The sequence below is a fragment of the Cyprinus carpio genome, chromosome A1 (assembly GCF_018340385.1).
Source record: "Cyprinus carpio isolate SPL01 chromosome A1, ASM1834038v1, whole genome shotgun sequence".
In the NCBI taxonomy this organism is placed as follows: Eukaryota; Metazoa; Chordata; class Actinopteri; order Cypriniformes; family Cyprinidae; genus Cyprinus; species Cyprinus carpio.
The window spans coordinates 34,242,775-34,250,924 of NC_056572.1; the positions used below are offsets into that span (position 1 = coordinate 34,242,775).

Sequence of the window (8,150 nt, forward strand, 5' to 3'; positions counted from 1 at the left end):
AGATGTGAGGAGGACACACAGAGTGAGTTTGAGCTCAGCAGGTGTGATGGCTGTAGATACTGTAGCCATGGAAAGAAGGGGGTCTTCACAGCTTTCTGTTCAGACAAAGAGTTTGCTGGATTCTGTTCTATGGACTGCTACTACAGAATGAATGAATGAGTGGTTTATCTATCTATCTATCTATCTATCGATCTATCGATCTATCTATCTATCTATATATCTATCTATCTATCTATCTATCTATCGATCTATCTTTTTTTACTTGAATTGGCGACTGAAACTGAAAGCTAAATAAATGTTTTGGTGGATAAAGCTGTGTCTGTTTGCTTATGTCACTTAACATAGGGTTGCTAAACTTCTGACTAATTTTCAAATTTTATAATTTAGTGGTTTTGTCAACTATATATATTTCTCTATCAGGCAAAACATAGTTTTTGAGGGTAACACTTTACAATAAGGTTTCATTTGTTGACACTGATGTATTAACTAACATTAACTATGAGCAATACATTTGATACAGTGTTTATTAAACTTTGTAAGTTAATAAAAATACAGCTGTTCGTTGTTTGTTCTTGTTAGTTCACTTCACAGTGCATTAACTAATGTTAACAAATACAACTTTTGACTTTAACTTAAGAACAGATAGTGTTCTAGAGTTCTAGAAAAATAATTGTAATTTGTTTTTGATTATTGATAAATCAAGACCTAAACTTGCGGTGGTGATGACGTCAGTAACCCCTGCCATGCAGAAGTTTTGAAGGTACTTTCAAAAGTAATTTAAAATAATATTCTTGATATCATTAATGCCATTTTTAACCTTGGTATATAATTTGGTTTTATAGGATTATATTGAATTTATGGCTTCCTTTTAATCTGCGATTAAGAGTATATGGATCGCCAGCTTTTTTTTTTTTTTTTTTTTTATAGCCATCTTTCGCATTACCTTTTGGCACGCCCCCTACCTTTCGTTTCACCAATGAAAAACCTTTTGGCACGCCCCACACCTTTTGGCACGCCCATTGCTCCAGGCTGCAGTTACCCCTACTTGGGCTGCAGCCGGGTGTACTTGGATCATTCTGCTGATGACTGCACTATCCTGATTGGCCCACTAGAGGAAATGTTTGGAGTTAAAAGGCAGATCTGAGATGTCTGGAGTGTGGAGGCTTGGCGCAAGAGTGTCTTCTGTTGACTGTGTTTGTTTAACATGTTGTTGACAAAAGTGTGTTGAAAGATCCTCTCGTGGGAGGATTAATTTAACCCAAAAATGTGAGTTCTTTTCTTTTTTGTTAAGACCAACACTTATTTTGTTTCTTTTTTTTTTTTTTTTTTTTTTTTTTTTTTTTTTTGTGGGAAGCTATTGGGAGGTGTGTTGGCATTTATTTTGACTACACTCTTAAGGAAAGCAAGGGAGTTATTGTAATATTTCTTACATTTGTTGTTGTTGTTTTGTTTTTTTATTTGTTAGAATTAGGTAGCTTTGCTTTTGGGAGTTAGTATGTTCTGTTTATTATGTTGGCCTTGACCCCTCCTGAAGCTCTGTTTGCTGCCTTGTGTTCAATAAATTTTATACTGTTTTGTATCGATTACGGTGATTTGTGTGAGTCAGTAGAAGGGGAAAGCTCCCTCCATTCCTCCACCACTTTCTTTATTACTCCTTCCCAACTCTAGACTGGGGATGTATGTAAAAAGTCAAGTTCAATCATTGATTTTGCACAAAAGACAAAACAACTATTCACTATTGTTGGGTTTTCATCTCTGATGTAGTTTGAATCCTTCAGGTCAACTTTAAAACAGTGTTTTCTTTAATCTGCTATATGAATAAATGTATTTAATATTAACTCTTACATCTCAAAGTCAATGAATTTGTACAACATACTGACCTTTGACATCAACAAAATATACTATTCACTTGCTTATAATAAAAAGTTCATAACTCTAGCCTGCACAGTCATATGGTAATGCTGCTTTCAGGATGGCTGCTGTCTGACTCATTGCTGCTCTCTAGACTGAATGAAGTCCATTGCATCATATATAATCTCAGTTTTATCATCAATAATAATTGTGTCTCCACTTACCTACAGAAGCAAGAGTAAAACTGACATTGGCACTTGTGTCTGTCGGCTTCACTAATGTAGAAATGAGTTTCTCACTGGTTTTTAACACACGGTTTCCAAAAGAGGCTAGTTCAGCTGGGTTTGATGATGATGACTCGGAGATCTTCTCTGAAGCGTTGAAGGTCATAGTCAAAAGGCTTGTCACAGTCTAATTCATTGATCAGATAAACACAGTTACTCTACATGTAAATATCAACAGAGCCAATAAGACAGCACTGCTATGTCAGTCATCTATTATCGAGATTTGATTTTTTTTTTTGTTTTTTTCCCTTGAAGACTTACAGTCACAGGGAGCTCTTGAGCTGTAATGTTCTCAATTTGATCAAGAACATTTTGAAGACACCCTTCTGAGGCCTGACTCTGAAATCACAATTGAGCTATATAAATAAAAACTGAAAGACTTTGTGCGCTGGGTAAATTGAAATATTCATCTTACCTTGCATTGATCCGGCAGTGTGATATTCGGAACTAAAATTAGGGAATTAATCAATACAACATGAATATAGAAAAAAATCAAACAGAAACATGCTCACCTGCAGTAGTTGGATTGATTGTGGTTGGGATGCAGATGTTATACTCGCAGAAGCAGGAGGACAAAGTGCTAGTAGAGCATGTACAGGTGTCCTTATCACCAACACAGTGTAGAGCTTTATAGGTGTATTTGTATTGGTCCTGGTTTTGGTTTCTGTATCTCTGGTAGCTGAAACTGTGCATTCTTGTGTTGCAGTACATGCAGTACTGAGCACCAGTGCAGATGTACGTGTCATTATAAAGCCCACAGGCATAGACAGGACTACCTGCTGCAGGGATGGTATAGCCATAATTTGTACAGAAGCAGGAGGATGACGTAATATAGTTGCACGTACAGGTGTTTTTATTTCCACGGCAGTCACAATTATTGTTCATACAGCGGTGCTCATTTCTATTGTAATAGAAATCATGTACAGTTGTGTTGCAGTACATGAGATACTGAGCACCAGTGCAGATGTATGACGTGTCATTATAAAGCACACAGTCATAGACTGGACTAACTGCTGTAGTGAGAGCAATGCTATTGCCGTAAGTCTCACAAAAGCAGGAGGACAAAGTGCTACTGTAGCATGTACAGGTGTCTTTATTACCAACACAGTCACAGTTATTATTCCAGCATTGGTATTGGTCCTGGTTTTGGTTTCTATATCTCTGGTAGCTGAAACTGTTCATTCTTGTGTTGCAGTACATGCGGTACTGAGCACCAGTGCAGATGTATGTATCGTTATAAAGCTCACAGGCATGGACGGGACTACGTGCTGCAGGGATGGTATAGCCATAATTTGTACAGAAGCAGGAGGATGATGTAATATAGTAGCACGTACAGGTGTTTTTATTTCCACGGCAGTCACAGATATTGCTTGCACATCGGTGCTCATTTATATTGTAATAGAAATCATGTACAGTTGTGTTGCAGTACATGCGGTACTGAGCACCTGTGCAGATGTATGACGTGTCATTATAAAGCACACAGTCATAGACTGGACTAACTGCTGTAGTGAGAGCAATGCTATTGCTGTAGGTCTCACAGAAGCAGGAGGACAAAGTGCTTCTGTAGCATGTACAGGTGTCTTTATTACTAATGCAGTTACAGTTATTATTTACACACTGGTACTGGTTTTGGTACTGAAATCTCCGCAAGGAGAAATCATGCATTCTTGTGTTTACAGTACATGCGATACTGAGCACCAGTGCAGATGTACATGTCATTATGAAGCACACAGTCAGGGTCTGTGACTGGACTAACTGCTGCAGGTATGGTGATGGTATTGTTATAATTTGTACAGAAGCAGGAGGACAAAGCGCTACTGTAGCATGTACAGGTATCCTTATTTCCACGGCAGTCACAATTATTCCAGCATTGGTACGGGTTTTGGTTTTGGTTCTGAGATCTCCAGTAGCTAAAATAATGCACTGTTGTGTTGCAGTACATGCGGTACTGAGCACCAGTGCAGATGTATGTATCATTATAAAGCATACAGCCATAAGCTGGAGTAGCTACTGTAAAGAGAGCAATGATATTGCCGTAAATCTCACAAAAGCAGGAAGACAAAGTGCTACTATAGCATGTACAGGTGTCCTTATTACCCACACAGTTACAGTTATTATTCCAGCACTGTAATTCATATTGGGTTTTGGTTCTGATATCTCCAGAAGTAGAAATCATGCATTCTTGTATTGCAGTACATGCGGTACTGAGCACCAGTGCAGATGTATGTATCGTTATAAAGCTCACATTGAGGAGCCTCTTAATGGAATAACAGCTGTAGGGATAGTGATGTTATTGCTATAAGTCTCACACAAAGCAGGAGGACAAAGTGCTACTAGAGCATGTACAAGTGTCCATGTTTTCCACGGCAGTTACAGTTATTATTCCTGCATTGTAATTCATATTGAGTTTGGTAGAGGTATTTCCGATAGTAGAATTCTTGCATTCTTGTTTCGCAGTACATGCGGTACTGAGCACCAGTGCAGATGTATGTGTCGTTATAAAGCACACAGCCATAGGCAGGAGTAACTGCTGCAAAAGCAATGCTATTGCTGAAAGTCTCACAGAAGCAGGAAGACAAAGTGCTACTGTAGCATGTACAGGTGTCCTTATTACCAACACAGTTACAGTTATTATTCCAGCATTGGTATTGGTCCTTTTGGTTTCTATATCTCTGGTAGCTGAAACTGTGCATTCTTGTGTTGCAGTACATGCGGTACTGAGCACCAGTGCAGATGTACGTGTCGTTATAAAGCCCACAGGCATGGACGGGACTACCTGCTGCAGGGATGGTATAGCCATAATTTGTACAGAAGCAGGAGGATGATGTACTATAGTAGCATGTACAGGTGTTTTTATTTCCACGGCAGTCGCAGATATTGCTTGCACAGCGGTGCTCATTTATATTGTAATAGAAATCATGTACAGTTGTGTTGCAGTACATGCGATACTGAGCACCTATGCAGATGTATGACGTGTCATTATAAAGCACACAGTCATAGACTGGACTAACTGCTGTAGTGAGAGCAATGCTATTGCTGTAGGTCTCACAGAAGCAGGAGGACAAAGTGCTACTGTAGCATGTACAGGTGTCCTTATTACCAATGCAGTCACAGTTATTTTTCACACACTGGTACTGGTTTTGGTACTGAAATCTCCGCAAGGAGAAATCATGCATTCTTGTGTTACAGTACATGCGATACTGAGCACCAGTGCAGATGTACATGTCATTATGAAGCACACAGTCAGGGTCTGTGACTGGACTAACTGCTGCAGGGATGGTGATGGTATTGTTATAATTTGTACAGAAGCAGGAGGACAAAGCGCTACTGTAGCATGTACAGGTATCCTTATTTCCACGGCAGTCACAATTATTCCAGCATTGGTACGGGTTTTGGTTTTGGTTCTGAGATCTCCAGTAGCTAAATTGTCTTATAAATCCGCCAATCAGGCCGGTGACTGATTACGGTGCTGAAGAGAGAGTGATGCTTTGCCGTATTTGTACAGAAGCAGGAGGATTGAAGTGTACTGTAGCCCCACAGAGTCCTTATTAAAACGGCAGTCACGTTATTACTCCATCAGTCTGTACTGATATTGGTTTTGTACTGATATTGTAGTAGTAAAATAATGCATGATTGTTGCCGTACATTGTGTTAACTGACACCAATGCAGATTTACGTTTCATTATTAAGCTGCACGTCCAAACTGTCCATAACTACTGTAAGGAGAGTGGGGTTATTGTCTTAAAGTTCTCACAGAAGCAGGATGATTGTTGATAGTAGCATGCACATTGGCCTTATACCAAACACATACAGTCATTGTTCATGCACTGGTATTTATTTTGGTATCTCTGGTAGTATAAATGATGCATTGTTTATGCAGTAATGAGCTTGAGCACCGTTGCAGTTGTAACTGTCGTTATCAAGATCACCGTCTCAAACCGGAACCAACTCTGAATTTTGGTTCAGCAGCAGCGGTGGATGTGAAACTTCCTGTGGACAAGAAAAATGTGATCAAAGTCAGAATATACAAATACCAAACCAGGTGAATTTGAAACACATGAGTTTATACTGAGTTTTTTTTTTCTTTTCTCTCTCAACAGTTTGTAAAACTGCAGGCTCTGTGGACTGTACTGTTAATTTTTTGAAACATTGTAATTCTTCTTTTAAAATGTATGAAATATTTTCTAAATCAATTCTGAAAGTGAGAATAACTGACATTACTGAGAAATAAAAGCAACCAACTATATTTAAAATAAAAAAATGAAATAGTTAATCAAACACTACTAGCTTATACTTACACAGGAATAAAGAGATGATAGTCAACAGTGACCACACAACTCCTGCCATAAAAAGAATAAAGAGATGATAGTCAACAGTGACCATTAATGAGACTCGAACCCGCAACTTTTGGATTACAAGTCTGACTCTCTAACCAACAGGCCATAACTTCAAGATGGTCCTCACTGCAGAACACAAGATCCAGGGGGTGTGGTGTGGTTGGATCCAGATTCAATTCCTCCCATCTTACATATACCTAAACCTACCCGTCTCCACCCCCTGATCCCTAAACCCACCCATCTCCATTACTTATACCTAAACCTACCCGTCTCTAGATGTTGATCCATAAACGCCCCCTGGATCTTGTGTTCTGCAGTGAGGGGCTACTGACGACTGCCCCAAAAGAGCTTAGACTTTCCCATCATCAATACAAGATCTCAGGCAAAAATGAATGCAACTCTGGATGGAAGTAAATGCTGTGGCTTTGCACATGGTTTTCAAAACAATGCCACAATGAATGTACACCATAATCAAAGTTAAAGACTCTGTCCTGACATTTCATCCTAACAGGGCTTACTGCTCATGCACACAACAGTATTGCATCATTTTTGTCAATGATGAACAACACACACATAATTTTTTCACCACTCTATGCATAATCTCCTTCATGTAAGGTAAGTTTTGACTATTTCTATTAGTTTTTTATTATACCAAGACAAAGCATAGCAGTAAGAACTGTTTACGGGTCACATAATGAAGCTTAGGATTTTTCATGGAAAAGTTATATAAGGCATGTATCACGGATTAAAGTATTTACTTTCTCAAAATGATTAGATTGTGTTGTGTAAAAAAAATTATATATATATATATATATATATATATATATATATATATATATATATATATATATATATATATAAAATGTATGGCACTATATAATCTCCTGTCAGTGGGATCATTCCCATCAGGGTAGCTTAAGTTCAAAAGACAGAACATTTGTATTCAAATATGTAGTTATTCTAACTTTAAATTTAAATTATATTTATTCTATTATTCATTTGTTGTCATCTTGATCTTTCTTTTCCAACAATGACAAAAATTGAAATTGTCTATACCAAGCAGCTTCCTCTAGTTGAAAATGGTGATCTAAAAACATTTCTTAATCTTATTTATAAAAAAAAAAGAAAGAAAGAAAGAAAGAAAAAAACAACACTCCTTCTGACTAAACCCAGTGGGAAATGATGGTTCTATGGACATAAAAATTCTGTGGAACTGGAGGTAACATTGTTAGAACTATGTTTCATCTTTGTTTTTCTATTTTTATTTTTTATTTTTGATGCTATTCAATCATTGTAAACAATACAAATAAGTCTCAATTCACATCTAGGAATTTTGAACACTTAAAGATGTGATGTCCAAACAGCCCAGTGGTTATTATAGACCCTGAAACACAAGTTGTGGAGTTTTGTATTGAATAATATGTGTTCAAATATTTTCAAAAGTGGCTAATAAATTGGATTAATTTCGCCTGTCAATTATTGTTTCAGTTTGCTTTACAAGAGGAACGATCAGCAACGTTCAGACCATGTTTGAAGCTGTCAGCTCAGCATGCATGAAAATAGCCTGCACACTTAGATGTGTGATTGTATAATACCATTGTAATGTATGTATTGTAATGTATGTCATGTAGTAAACCTCTTAAGATGCTCTCTACACTCTGAAAAATGTGTTTATAGA

The 8,150-nt window shown here is 37.6% G+C and overlaps 1 pseudogene; it reads right to left on the reverse strand.

Moving 5' to 3' along the window:
• The window catches only part of LOC109046836, a 20,538-nt pseudogene extending 18,283 nt beyond the window's left edge, over positions 1 to 2,255 (reverse strand).
• Between the last annotated feature and the right edge of the window lie 5,895 nt (positions 2,256 to 8,150).